Source organism: Bos grunniens, chromosome 2 (assembly GCF_055505025.1).
Source record: "Bos grunniens cultivar Pamir isolate PY7600 chromosome 2, Bosgru_T2T1.0, whole genome shotgun sequence".
Classification (NCBI taxonomy): Eukaryota; Metazoa; Chordata; class Mammalia; order Artiodactyla; family Bovidae; genus Bos; species Bos grunniens.
This window is the reverse complement of record NC_141166.1, coordinates 11,927,635-11,942,417: the sequence shown is the minus strand read 5'-3', so window position 1 is coordinate 11,942,417 and position 14,783 is coordinate 11,927,635.

Genomic DNA, 14,783 nt, shown 5'->3' with positions numbered 1-14,783 from the left:
AGCCAAAAAATCCTATGTACAATGTGATTTTATCTATATAGCCTCCAAAGCATTTCTGCACAGAGGAAAAAAAACCTCTGATACCAACAATAATTGATTTTGGTTAATGAGACCAGAGATTATTTTTCTTCTATTTGTCTCTGTTTTCCAAATTTTGATGAGCATGTGTTACCTAAAAAGCTTAAAGCAAGCCACATGTTCATGAAGAGGTAAATGGATAAACAAGATGGGATATATTCATGCAACACAATAGTATTCAGCAATAAAAAGAAGAACAGAGTACTGATACATGCAACAAGACAGATGACTCTAAAAACACTCTAAGTGAAAGAAGCCAAACATGAAAAAATATATAGTTTGTGTACAAGATAGTCTGAAACAGACAAAACTAATCTATGGTGAAATAAATGTGATCTTGGCTTGCCTGGAGTAAGGAATGACAAGGATTAATTGCAAAGAGACACAAGGGAACTTTTTGGGAAAATGGGAATGTTCTCTCTTTTAATTGTGGTGGTGGTTACTGAGGTGTGTATATTTGTCAAAACTGATCAGGCTGTACCTTTAAATGGGCATATTTGAATTGTATGTAAAAGTATTCCAATAAAATTGATTAAAATAATGAAAAAATTTCCAGTTTTTTTCTGGTTACAATAGCATTTCATGCTTATTATAATAAATTCTAACATTTTATAAGATTTTAAATTATTTTTAAATTAATTAAATTATTTTAATTGGAGGATAATTACTTTACAATATTGTGGTGGTTTCTGCCATACCTTGACATGAATCAGCCACGGGTGCACAGTTGTCCCTCCATCCTGAACCCCCCTCCCACCTCCCTCCCCATTGCATCCCTCTGGGTTGTCCCAAAGCACCAGCTTTGAGTGTCCTGCTTCGTGCATCGAACTTGCACTGGTCATCTCATGATATTTTTTAAAGTCTTTGTTGAATTTGTTACAGTCTTGCTTCTGTTTTGATTTTTTGGCTATGAGACAGGTGCAATCTTAGCTCCCCAACCAGGGATCAGACTTGCACCTCCTGCATTGGAAGGTGAAGTCTTAACCTCTAAGCCACCAGGAAAGTCCCAGAAATTCTAATATGTTAGAAAAAGTTCAAATATTTAGGCAAAGTTTACATTCTCCATCTTGAGAAATTGGAAAGTCACTGCAAATCTAAGCACAGGGTTTGGTACACAATAAATACTGGTTAAAAAAAACCGTAAAGAGAGAATTAATGCCATGAGGAAGCCAGAAGAGTGAATAGAATGTTACACCCAGTAAAAACTACAGAAATCCAGGAGAAGCCCTGTGGAAGATAAGGCCCTCAGAGATGGCAGGACAGGTGTATGACCTTTATGAGATCTCCACAGATGGGAAGAAAGTGAGACTGGATATCAGAAGAGGTGAACTGATAAGGAATTGTATTTCACTGGCATTTCTACTTGCTTTTAGGGTTCTGGCCTCCCATTCCCTTGAGGGAAGGAGTGAGACTGTGGCAATGACGAAAATCATGGTGGCAGAGAAAAGCTGAAAATAAATGAAGGAGGAAGTTGGCACAGGGTTCTCAGTAATGACCAAGTCAACCAGGGAGCTAATTCCCAACATCATTGTCCTTCCTGTGACTGGCCAGTATTGTTGATTGATTGATTGTCCTTTATGAATAGAATGGTATCAGTCAGCAATTACACACTAAGAACCCATAGAAAGTCCCACCTTGGCATTATTTGGGGATGCAAAATGGTGCAAGACTCAGGCCCCTGCTCCCACCACAGTGGGAATAAGATTACTAGTAAATGACTCCTAACGTGAAGTTCACCAAGTGCTTTTCATTTGTTTCAGTCCATTCTCCCACCATCAGGGATAAGAGGTAAGAGGAGGAGATGTGCGGCAAAGGACAAAGAGACAGACACACCTCACCCATGCTGAGATGCCAACTCCACCTCCTATAAGCCGGGTGATCTCAGGTGGTGACATCCTCTCCCATGGCCATTGTGAAGATGAAAGGACATGTATATGACACACCCAGCACCGTGGTATGTAACCCAGTAACTGGGTTGTTGGTACTGCGGTCATCCCAATTTTACGGATGTGGACATGGCTCGGTGGAAGTCATAAGAAAAACAAAACATAAGAAAGAGCTGAGACTTTCTGAGAAATCTCCAGGTTGGAAGAATCATTCACTACTGTTGCCTGCTCTTCCCCTAGAGTGGGCTGTTTAGGAAATAGAGACCATGCCCAAGGGGTGACTTAGGGAAAGACCTGTTGACATGAAAGCACAGGATCATAGACTTAAAGATGATCAACTCTGGGAATTCCCTGGCTGCCCAGTGGTTAGGATTCGATGCTTTCACTGCCAGGTCCCAGGTTCAATCCCTGGTTGGGAAACTATTGTCTTTCCTGCAAGCCACCCAGTAGACGTGATCAACTCCCTCACCCCCACCCCACAGAATAGACAGGGACCCAAGGCCCAGCAAGAAGAAGGGACTTGCCTAAATGATTCAGCATAGAATGGTAAGCCCTGAGCCATGGCAAGACTTTACTCTTGCTCTTTCCTTCTGAACCCAAGTTCTCTAGTCATACAGACTTGGGGTCGATTCTTTTTTTTTTTTGGGGGGGTCGATTCTTGACCTTGCGTAAACTAGCTATGGGATGTAACATCTCTGACGCTCAGTGTCTACATTGGTAAAATTAAATATCTCACTGGCTTACTATAAATATTAAATTATATGGTGCATGTGGAGTGTGCAACAATTTAAACATGTGTACATTTCCCATTTTACAGAGGAGGAAACGAGGCTTATTGAAACTTCCCTTGGCTCAGGATTGTATCCACGGTCAAAGAGTGAGCCTAGAAGACATTGAAGAAATTTCTGAATGAGGACTGGATGGGCACGGGGTGAGACAAGCTCTCTTGGCCCTGTCATTGGGAACCACCTTTCTGCCCAGAAACTCAAGAAGATGCTAGCCATCCACAGTGACCTTCCCTGCCTCTCTGGCTTCCGTGCATAAACAGGTTGTGAAACAATCTGGGTGGTGATTCAGCCTGGGGGCCTGCTCTGCTGGTCAGTGCAGGCAGGCTGGGGCTGTTTGGTTGAGCTCTGAAAGGACATCGTGTCTGACAAACATGTTGCTTGTCAAAGCTTTGACGGGAGTGCCAAGCACAGACTCTGAACTCTGATCCCTGAGGCATCACAGATGACTGAACTGGGCTTCTTGAGATGTAGACAACATCTCTGGGTTGTTATTCTGGTCTAACAACCACCCAGGGCCAATGTCATGAAGAGGGGAACATGTTAGAAGCTGGGGAGCCTCCATTTCTCAAGAGAAAGCATGATGTAGTGGCTAGGGTCTGAGCTTTTGGTGTCCACATTATACAGAACTGAGTTCAGATTCTGATCCTGTTCGCTATTGTCCTCGTGACCTTGGGCAGGTGGCTTACCCATGCTAGGTTTCAATGTCCATATTCTGTATAAAGCCCACTTCACAAAATTGTCTTTTCAAGATAAAAGATGTATGTTTCCTGAAGCATAGAAAACTTTCTATACATTGTTATTAGAATCCTGTACCCAAATCTGCCTCTTTCTCCACTCTGGACTGGAATTGCCTCCCCATCCCCTGAGCTAAGGGTTACCATTATGGTGGCCCTTTTCCCACTCAGTCAGAAGTGGGAAAAAGTAATCAGAAATTACTTTTTCAGTCAGAAAAAGTAATCGGTATCACTGTCACAGATACAAGCCCAAGGGCAGTTGTACCATTACCTCTGTATTGATTAATTACATGAAATTAAAAGATGCTTGCTCCTTGGAAGAAAAACTATGACAAACCTCAACAGTATATTAAAAAGCCAAGACAAAACTTTGCTGACAATGGTCCGTCTAGTCAAAGCTATGGTTTTTCCAGTAATCATGTACATATGTGAGAGTTCAACCATAAAGAGGGCTGAGTGCTGAAGAATGGATGCTTTTGAATTGTGGTGCTGGAGAAGACTCTTGAGAGTCGTTTGGACAGCAAGGAGATCAAACCAGTCAATCCTAAAGGAAATCAACCCTGAATATTCATTGGAAGGACTGATGCTGAAGCTGAAGCTCCAATACTTTGGCTACCTGATATGAAGAGCCAACTCATTGGAAAAGACCCTAATGCTGGGGAAGACTGGGGGCAGGAGGAGAAGGGGGTGACAGAGGATGAGACAGTTGGATGGCATTACGAACTCAATGGACATGAGTGTGAGCAAATTCTGGGAGATAGTGGAGGATAGGGAAGCCTGGTGTGCTGCAGTTCATTGAGTTGCAAAGAGTCAGATATGACTTAGCAACTGAACACTTGATTACTGGATTTATTTCCTAATATTAGAAGAGAAAGGGACATTTTTAACCAAGGGATGTGGTGGGCTGAAAACTGTCCCCCAAACCATCCAGATTCTGATCTCTGGAACCTGTGAATGTTACCTCATATGGCCAAAGAGACTTTGTAGATGTAATTAAGTTAAGGATATTGAGATGGAGAGATTACCCAGGTATGCCTTAGATGTAATCACAGGTATCCTTAGAAGAGGGAGATAGAGGAATATTTGACTGCAAAAGAGGAGTAGGCAATGTGATGACAAAAGCAGATAGGAATAATGTGATAGCAAGTCAAAGAATGCAAGCTGCCACCAGAAGCTGGAAGAGGCAAGGAATGAATTCTTCCCTGTAGCCTCCAGGAGAAATCAGCTGTGCCAAACCTTGATTTTTGCCCCAAGCTTGCACGTGTGCTCAGTTGATTCAGTCGTGTCTGATTCTTTGCAACCCATGGATTATAGCCCACCAGACTCCTCTGTCCATGGGATTCTCCAGGCAAGAACACTGGAGTGGGTTGCCATGCCCTCCTCCAGGGGATCTTCCTGACCCGGGGATCAAACATGCATCCCCTGTGTCTCCTGCAGGCATGTTGTTTATCACTACCGCCACCGGGGAGGCCCCTTTAGCCCCATAAGATTCATCGTTTCTGCCTTCTGGCCCCCAGAACTGTAAGAGTATATTTCTGTTGTTTTAAGGTACTAAGTTTCAGATCATTTGTTACAAAAGAAATAGAAAACTGATCCAAGGCTGTGATTGTCTTACGAATTATAAAAATCAATACTTGTGGCACTTGAATCTGCCTGCCAATGCAGGAGACACAGGTTTGATTCCTGATCCGGGAAGATCCCACATGCCTCTGGGATCTAAGTCCATGCTCCACAACTACTGAGGCTGTGCTCTAGAGCCTAGGAATGCAACTATAGAAGCTCTTGTGCCCTAGAACCCATGCTCTGCATCAAGAGAAGCCACCACAATGAGACGCCGGAGCACAGCTACTAGAGTAAAGCCCATGCAGCAACAAGGATCTGAAAAATAAATAAAATGATATTTTCTAAGTATATAAATAAATAAAATAAAATATATAAATATATTAAAATAAATAAGTCAATTTTTATTAAAAATAAAATTTTTTTAAAGAATGAAAAGGAATAAAATATTGTCACATGCTACAATGTGAATCAATGTTGAAAACATGCTGAGTGAAGGAAGCTGATCACAAAAGGACTATATATTGTCTGGTTTCATTTATATGAAATAAACAAAATAGACACATTTAGAAGGACAAAAAGTAAATCAGTGGTTGCCCAGGATATGAGGGTTGAAGGGTGATGGCTAAGAGATGATGCAGTGATTTTTTTGTGGGGGGGGGCGGAATGAAAATGTTCTAAAATTTATTGTGATGATGATTGCACAACTGTGAACATGCTAAAAACTTTTGAATTGTACACTCATAGGGTATGTGAATTGTATCTCAATAAGGTTGTTCAAAATAATACTAAGAGGGGGCTTGCCTGGTGGTCCAGTCATTGAGAATTTGCCTTCCAATGCAGGGAATGTGGATTTGAGCCCTGGTTGGAGAACTAAGATCCCACATGCCATGGTGAGAGAGCCCAAGTGCCACAACAAAGATCCAGGGCAGCCAAAATTAAAAAGAAAAATACCGAGGGCTAACACTGAACTCTTGCCAGACACTGTGCTATAGTTTAAGAGCCTTCTCACCTAATACTGGAATAGCAGTAATATAGTAAATATCCTTAGCGCTGGCTATATGCCAGGCACTATTTTTAAAGCATTTTACAGAAAGAAATTCCTTCAAACCTGGTATCAACCCGATAAGGTAGATTACCCCCTTCTGAGATAAGAAGACTGAGGTACTGAAAAGTTGAGTAATTTGCCCAAGGTCAAACAGCTTGTAAGTGGTAGAACCAGGATTTCATCCCAAGTCGCAGACTCCCAAGCCGGAGATCTTAGATTTTGTTTGCCTGCAGTCATGCTTGTACCAGGGGACTGGTCCCTAGACTGGCTGATTGGATCTAAGGAACTTTCCATTTCCTAGCGCTAGTCCTTTGCACTGATCAGCTATACTTCCTATATCTTCATAACCGAGTCCCCGTTTTAGTTTAAAACTTGGCAGATTTCTGTTACTTACCCTTGAAAGGACCCTGATTCAGAAAATGGCAAATTCCACCCACACCAGGGCAGAGAAGGGGCTTCTTGTGAACTTGTGAGCCCAGAGCATGTTCTACAGACCCTGGCACCTGGGGGTCCCCAGAGACCACGTGCTGGAGAAGACAAAATGCTTCAGCCCCTCCCAGACCAGCAGCTCAGTAGTCTATGTGTTCCAATGTGTAAAGGTCCTGTGAATATTGTTTTTAATTAAAAATAACTTATACTGTGGTTTTTTTAAAAAAAATAGTGTATTTAATTTAGTGTATTACTAAAATTCATTTACAGGCAATAGAATAAGTATTATATTAAAATCCTGGCCTCTGAACTCTGGAAAAGAGTTTGCCAGTTTCTTAAAAACTAAGCACATAGCTATCATGAAGCGAAGCGAAGTTGCTCAGTCGTGTCCAACTCTTTGCGACCCCATGGACTGTAGCCTACCAGGCTTCTCCGTCTATGGAATGTTCCAGGCAAGAGTACTGGAGTGGGTTGCCATTCAACATAGCAATTAAAAACTTTTGTTTTTATCCCAGAAAAACAAAGACTTGTGTTAAGACAAAGCCCTGTACGTGAATGTTTAGAGCAGCTTTATTAAGTGAATGAAAGTTACTCAGTCGTGTCTGACTCTGCTACTCCATGGACTATACAGTCCATGGAATTCTCCAGGCCAGAATACTGGAGTGGGTAGCCGTTCCCTGCTCCAGGGGATCTTCCCAACCCAGGAATCGAACCCAGTTCTCCCACATGGCAGGTGGATTCTTTACCAACTGAGCTACCAGGAAAGCCCTCCGGTTTTATTGGTAGTAGCTAAAAACTGGAAACAACACTTCTACTGCTAAGTCATGTCAGGCGTGTCCGACTCTGTGCGACCCCATAGACGGCAGCCCACCAGGCTCCCCCGTCCCTGGGATTCTCCAGGCAAGAACACTGGAGTGAGTTGCCATTTCCTTCTCCAATGCATGAAAATGAAAAGTGAAAGTGAAGTCGCTCAGTTGTGTCCAACTCAGTGATCCCATGGACAGCAGCCTACCAGGCTCCTCCATCCATGGAAGTTTCCAGGCAAGAGTAGTAAAGTGGGTCGCCAGTGCCTTCTCCAGGAAACAACACAGATGTCCTTAAATAGGTGAATAGTTAAACTATGTTGTATCTATGGAATACCACTCAGCTTAGAGAACTACTCAACAGTGAAAGGAAAAAAGATACTGATACACACAATGACCTTGATGGAATTTCAGAGAATTATGCTAAGCAGGGAAAAACTGATCTCAGAAGGTGACACTTGGTACAATTTATTTGTATAATATTCTTGAAATGACAAAGTTATAGAAATGGACAGATTTCGATGGTGGTCCAGTGTTTGAGACTCCAAGCTCCCAATGAGGGCATAGTTTCAGTCTCTGGTTGGGGAACTAAGATCCTGCATGGGTGGCCAAAAAAAAAGTACAGAAATTAAGATCATTAAGGTTATTAATGCCAGGGGTTAAGGAGGAGATGGAGGCAAGAGGGAACTGGATGTGGCTATAAAAGGGCAACGGGAGGAATCCTTGTGATGATGGAATATTCTGTCTCGACTGTATCAGCGTAGTGATAGTATGCTATGGTTTTGCAAGATGGTACTATTGTGAGAAATTGGGTAAAGGGCTGAAGTCCATGAGGTCGCTAAGAGTCGGACACGACTGAGCGACTTCACTTTGACTTTTCACTTTATGCATTGGAGAAGGAAATGGCAACCCACTCCAGTGTTCTTGCCTGGAGAATCCCAGAGACGGGGGAGCCTGGTGGGCTGCCTTCTATGGGGTCGCACAGAGTCGGACACGACTGAAGCAACTTAGCAGCAGCAGCAGCAGAATCTTTTTGCATAGCTTAAAACTGCATGTCTATAATTGTCTGAAAATTAAAAGTTTAATTTGATCTGGCTTTTAAAAAATATTTTTATTTATTTATTTGGCTTAGTTGTGGGATATGGGAGCTAGTTCTCTGACCAGGGATTGAACCCGGGGACTCTGCATGGGGAGCATAGAGTCTTAGCCAATAGACTACCAGGGAAGTCCTTGTTTTGTTTTGTTTTTAAGAAAAGTTTTAATTAAAAAAATCCTGGGCGCTATATTCAAATCATGCCTCCACCCTTTATCAGCTCTGTCTTAGAGTACGTTACTCTTCCTCTCTCACCTCAGTATTTACTCATTTTATAGATTTTTGTTTTTGAAAACAAATGATATTGTGCGTGTAAAATGTTAAATACAGTGCTGGTACACTCTAAGAGCTTAAATAAGTCCACTACTCTCAACGTTTGGCTCAATTTCTCTTTTTAGCTGCAAGTGAATTTCTGTTTTTAGCAACATCAAGGGAGTATCATTTCAAATACACCAGAATGGCTGTAGTCAAATAAATAAATGAAAGCAAAAACAAAAAGGGGAAGAAATAACAAGTACTGGTGAAAATGTGGAGAAATTGGAAACCCTCATACATTGCTGGTGGGACTGCAATGTGCTTCAGCCTCTGTGAGAAATAACCTGGCAGTTCCTCAAAAAGTGAAACATAGAATTACCACATGACCCTGAAGTTTTACTCTGAAATATATACCCCAAATAATTGAAAACAAACATTCGAACAAGTACATGTAGACATATGTTCATAGCAACATTCACCATAGCCAAAAGTGGAAACAGCCCAAATATTCATCAGTGAGTAACCGGATAAACAAATTATCATACATATGTGCAATAAAATGTTATTCAGCTGTAAAAAGGGATGAAGTAGCAATACATGCTACAGCATGAATGGATCTCAAAAGGCATTACGCTACATGACAGATGGTCATATACTGACCAGACCCCAAATAATATATTGTATGATTCCGTTTATAGGAAACACTCAGAGTAGATAAATCCACTGAGACAGAAAACAGATTGGTGCTTCCCAGGGGCTGAGGGAAGGAGGGAAGGCGGGTGAAACTGTTTATAGTGCGTGAAGTATTTTATCCTGGAGCGTTGAGTATATTTTGACATTGAAGGTGGTGGTTGTATAACACTGTGACTGTACTAAATGCCACTAAACTATGGCATGTAGTGTGATTTAATTCAAGTAGTTAATTGTGTGTTATGTGAATTTCATCTCAAAAATTATCTTTAAAAATTCATGGGATGGTTTAAGAAAAATTTCTCTCTCGTATTATGAAGTCCAGAGGTAGAGAAGCTCTAGAATCATTTATTTCAGTGGTTCAGAGAATTCATCACAGACCCAAGTTCCTTCCATCTCTCAGTGTTTCCATTCTTAGCCTGTTGGCATTTTCTCTTTCATGGTTGAAATATGGTTGCCACGGTTCCAGGCACTGTATCTAGACACAATAGTTGTTGTTGTTGTACAGTCGCTCAGTCGTGTCCGACTCTTTGTGACCCCATGGACGGCAGCACTCCAGGTTTTCCTGTCCTTTGCCATCTCCCGGAGCTTGCTCAAACTCATGTCCATTGAGTCAGTGATGCCATCCAACCATCTCATCCTCTGTTGTCCCCTCCTCCTCCTGCCTTCTATCTTTCCCAGCATCAGGGTCTTTTCTAATGAGTCAGCTCTTCAAATGATGTGGCCAAAGTATTGGAGCTTCAGATTTAGCATCAGTCCTTCCAGTGAATACTCAGGGTTGATTTTCTTTAGGACTGACTGGTTTGATCTCCTTATAGTCCAAGGGACTCTCAAGAGTCTTCTCCAACCACAGTTCAAAAGCATCAATTCTTCGGCACTCAGCTTTCTTTATGGTCCAACTCTCACATCCATACATGACTAGTGGAAAAACCATAGTTTTGCCTATATAGACTTTTGTTGGCAAAGTAATGTCTCTGCTTTTTAATACGTGGTTTATGTTATAATACACGGTTTATTTTATAATTTTCTATTTGTTTATTATTATTTGGTTGCACTGTGTCTTCGTTGCTTTGCACGGGCTTTCTCTAGTTGTAGCAGGTGGGCTACTCTGTTGTGGTGCATGGGTTTCTCATTGGGAGGGCTCCTCTTGTTGCAGAGCATAGGCTCTATGAGCAGGGGCTTCAATGCTTGCAGCACATGGGCCTCATAGCTGTGGCGCATGGGTTTAGTTGCTCCATAGCATGTGGGATCTTCCCGGACCCAGGGATCTAACCGGCATCCTTTGCGCTTCGAGGCAGATTCTTAACCCCTTAATCACTAGGTAAGCCCATAACATGATTTTAATGGCTGAATGACATTTTAAGTTCTGCAACCTAATGAACCCTTTCCAGTTTGTTTTGGCATGCTTAAAATCAGATTTACAGAAGGACATTAAGTGCTGACTCAGAGAGAAAGCAATGGATGATGGCAGACTAATTTCTTGGATTCTCTGTCTCCTTAACTCAAGGCAAGACCTCAGATGCCCTCTTTCAGTGAGAAGAGGGGTCTGGTAGGTACTCCCTTTCCTTTCCCTGCACTTTGAGGCTCTTCACCCCTACGGAGCTTCCTTCAGTAATTGTCTCATTGCCTTCCTTTACTATCTTGGTGGTTGTTTTCTCCTCCCTTCCATAACTCTCGAGTCTACATAGAATTCCTTAGAATATTTGAGACTTCTTATAATTGCATCAGTTATAATTCTTCTAGTTGCAAGGGACCAAAAAACCATCCCCCTGTAACTAAAGAGGATAGGTGAAGACATCTATCATATCTGCATTTAGAGACTCAAACACAAACCTAAAGAATTTCTCAGGACCTCCCTGGAGGTCCAGTGGTTAAGATTTCACCTTCCAATGCAGGGGGTGTGGGTTCGATCCCTGGTTGGGGAGCTAAGATCCCACATGACTCACCAAAAAACCAAAACATAAAGCAGAAGCAATAGTGTAACAAATTAAATAAAGAATTTAGAAATGGCCCACCAAAAAAAAAAATCTTAAAAAAACAAAAAAGAGGAACCTGTGTCTCTTGCATTAGCAGATGGATTCTTTACCAACTGCACCACCTTGGAAGCCCTTTCTTAGGGCCAAAAAAAAAAAAAACAAAAAAGAATTTATCTCTCTCTACCTCCCCCCCCCACCCCCGCCAACTCTATCTCTGTGTCTATCTGTCTCTTCAATCTCTAAACTTGATTTTCCTTTCTCCTGGTTCCCTGGTGAAACACAGCTCCTTTTCCCCCCAGAGTTCCAACAGATGTGCTGGAGAGCATTCTTATTGGCCCAGCTTGGGTTATATGTCCATCTTTGTACCAGTCACTGTTGTGCTCTGATTGGTTAGATAGACCAGACCTCATTGTGTGCTCTCATCTAGAGAAATAAAGATGGAGTTGGGCCCACCAGGGCTTTATAGAATGAGAATAGGACAAGTGAATCTGTAAATTACAACAGGAGCATGCAGTTTCCAAAAGGTGTAAAGCAGGCTGGGCGGGTAAATGCCAACATCCTTTCCAGGATATTCAGCATGGTACTTAGTTTGTCTCCAACAGTGTGTCCATGGGGGTTGTTTATAACTCGCTGTCCATTCCAATCAGCTGATGCCTATCCCCTTCCAGTTTTTAACTTTTTTGAACATCACCTCTGCCCATTTCCATCAAACAGTCTTACCCCAATTTATTAATGTTCTCAGCCAGGTCATCTGTTTCTGCCCCATCGGCACACATCCAGTGGCCCAACCATACTTCTCAGGGCCTCACTCTGAAGGAAGATTCTTGGCGTCTACTCTGAAGCCAACTCATCTTTAAAGACCAGCAGCTCAACTACCATTTCATCTATGAAGCATTTCTGGTTGCCCCCACCTGTAACTGACCTCCACTCTGCTCTACCCCAACTGAGTGCTCCTTATTACCACCTCTCTCAGGGGCTTCCCTGGTAGCTCAGCTGATAAAGGATCCACCTGCCATGCAGGAGACCTCGGTTCAACTTCTGGGTCAGGAAGATTCCCCAGAGAAGGGATAGGCTACCCACTCCAGTATTCTAGAATGGAGAATTCCATGGACTGTATTATAGTCCATGGGGTCGCAAAGAGTCAGACACAACTGAGCGACTTTCATTTCAACACCTCTTTCAATGTTCTCTTTGCTTGGAATTAGACTTTTACCCATCTTTACCTCCCTTATGAGACTCTAAGTTTCTTGAAGAAAATGACTACATCTTATTCATCTTTCTATTGCTGGAAAGGGGGACCTTTCCAGGGCCTGAGAGTGGGCTCTCGTCTAACACTTGGAAATAAATTGTCCAAGGAGATACATGTTATCAAAGCCAGAGATTTTATTGGGAAGGGGTCTTCCATGAAAAGCCGCAGGGTAAGGAACCCGGAAGAACTGCTCTGCCATGTGGCTCACAGTCTCAGGTTTTCTGGTGATGGGGTTTGTTTCCGGGTTGTCTCTGGCCAATCATTCTCATTCAGGGTCTTCCTGGTGGTACATGCATCACTCAGCCAAGACGGGTTCCAGCAAGAAGGATTCTGGGAGGACACATGGACTTGTATCTTTCTGTGTCCTTTTGAACTTTCTTGAATTCTTCCGGTTGGTGGTGGCTCGTTAATTCTGTGTTCCTTACCAGGATCTCCTGTCATAAAATAACTCATGCAAATGGTTACTGTGGTACCTGGCCAGGGTGGGTGGTTTCAGTCAGTGGTTCCCCTTACATTTCTATTTCCTAAAAGTCTGTCACAGCAGTCCTCTGCCACTTAATTTGTCCTGTGACATTAGACAAAGCCCTTCCTCTCTTTGAGCTTGATTTATTCTTTTGTAAAATAGGGAAGATGGTGGTCCTTACTTCCCAGCTTTTTGTGATACCTGAAACACTCATACATAATTTATTGAACAGATACGCCATGCATATCATAATATGCCTTATAAAGGTCAAATACCTAGCGCTGGCAGACCTGGGACTCAAAAATGCTTTTCTAAATAGGCTATGTTCCTAACTACTCCCAACAGCCTTGCGCATTGGAGAAAAACAGTTCCTGGAACACAGTAGGAGCGCAATGAATGTTGGTAAATGCTTGGCTCTGTTGAATTAACTTTGGTTTGGCTGCGCTTTCCCCTGGACTGTGGTTTGTGTCAGCAGACCATGGGACCTTCCTGCTGACTTGGAATATGTCTTTCCAGCACTCCTGTAAACTGGGAGGAGCTCATGGACTGTAAATCCTGGATCTGGAACAGCCCAAAGGTCTTTGCACCAACCCAGAAAACAAGTGGAACGCCAGCCAAGGAAGACATTACCTGGCAGGGGAGGGGAAATGTGGGAGCCGTCTCTTCCTCCTCCCCAATAGAGGAGGCCAAAGTCCAAGGCCTCGGGTCTTCTATCTTGGACATATTCCTTACTTTTTGGTTTTGAAGGAATTTGTGGAGATAAAACCACTTCTCCATTGTGAGCCTCCTCACTTCCTAACAACTTAGTGGTTAGATATTTGGGAAAGGGACCATGGGCAATTTGGATCTACCAGATTCATATTCCTGTTTCTGGAAATTTTTTTCCCTAAAGTGATTTGTTTTTCATTTATTGATCAGTTGATATGTGGCAAGTGTTGCATTGCACACGTTATGTACATTATTTCATTCAGAATCTCTCAGTCTTGAGACTGCTGATTTTTTGGACTGGAAGTGTTGTAAAGGACGGTCCTGTGCCTTGTAGGGCAGCATGCCTGTCTTCTGTCTACCAGATGCTAGTAGCACCTGCCCACTTGTGACAACTGAAACATGTCTCCAGAGTTTGCCAAACATCCCGGGATCAAAATCATTCCAGGATGAGAATGATTTGCTCGAATAGACTCCATGATATACTGAGGAAAGGGGAAAACAGATTGTAAAACAGACTGTTTGTTTTTTAAAAAAACAGACTGTTTAATATGTTGCCATTTTGTTAGCATATTTAAACATAGAAGGATGATCTAGAAGATTGTCGTTGCTGTTCAGTTGCTCAGTTGTGTCCGACTCTTTGCAACCCCATAGACTGCAGCACGCCAGGCTGTCCTTTACCATCTCCTGGAGCTGGCTCAAACTCATGTCCATTGAGTCAGTCATGCCATCCAACCATCTCTGTCGTCCCCTTCTCCTCCTGTCTTCTATTTTTCCCAGCATCAGGGTCTTTTCCAGTGAGTGAGCTCTGTGCCTCAGGTGGCCAGAGTATTGGAGCTTCACCTTCAGCAACAGTCCTTCCAATGAATATTCAGGACTGATTTCCTTTAGGATTGACTGGTTTGATCTCCTTTCAGTCCAAGGGACTCTCAAGAGTCTTTTCCAACACCACAGTTCAAAAGCATCAGGATAAATCTAAAAGATAAATTCTGCAAAAAAAATCCAAAACATAGTACTCTCTGAAAA